Genomic DNA, 774 nt, shown 5'->3' on the forward strand with positions numbered 1-774 from the left:
ATGGACACTTGGGTCACTTCTACCTTTTGGCTATCGGAAGTAATGCTGCTATGAACATGGGTGTCCATATCTGTTTGAGTTCTTGCTTTCACTTCTTTTGTTTATATACCCAGAAATGAAACTTCTGGATCATATGGCAATCATATTTTTAATTTTTTGAGGAACCACCTTACTATTTTCCATATTGTACCATTTTACATTCCCACCAAGAGTGCACAAGGATTCCAGTTTCTCCACATCCTTACCAACACTTATTATTATTATTTTTTATAATAGCGATCCTAATGGGTATAAGACGGTGCAAAAGATAATTTGTTTTTTCCTGGTGACTAATGCAGTTGAACATCTTCTCCTGTAGTTATTGGCCTGTAATCTCTTTTGCAGATTTTCCATTCAAGCCTTTGCCCACTTTTCTTAAAAGTTGTCCCCCTTTTTCTATTGTCCTGTAGTTTATTTACATATCTTGAATGAGTACTGAATTAGTCTGTTCTCACATTGCTATAAAGAACTACCTGAGACTGAGTAATTCATAAAGAAGAGGTTTAATTGACTCACAGTTCCACAGTCTGTACAGGAGGCATGGCTGGGGAGGCCTCAGGAAATTTACAATTATGGCAGAACGTGAAGGAGAAGCAGGCACAGTCTTCACATGGCGGAGCAGGAGGGAGGGTGAGCGAAGAGGGAAGTGGCACACACTTTCAAACAACCAGATCTCATGAGAACTCTATCACAAGAAAAGCAAGGCAGGGAGTCCACCCCATGATTCAGTCACCT

The sequence above is a fragment of the Theropithecus gelada genome, chromosome 2 (genome assembly GCF_003255815.1).
Source record: "Theropithecus gelada isolate Dixy chromosome 2, Tgel_1.0, whole genome shotgun sequence".
Classification (NCBI taxonomy): domain Eukaryota; kingdom Metazoa; phylum Chordata; class Mammalia; order Primates; family Cercopithecidae; genus Theropithecus; species Theropithecus gelada.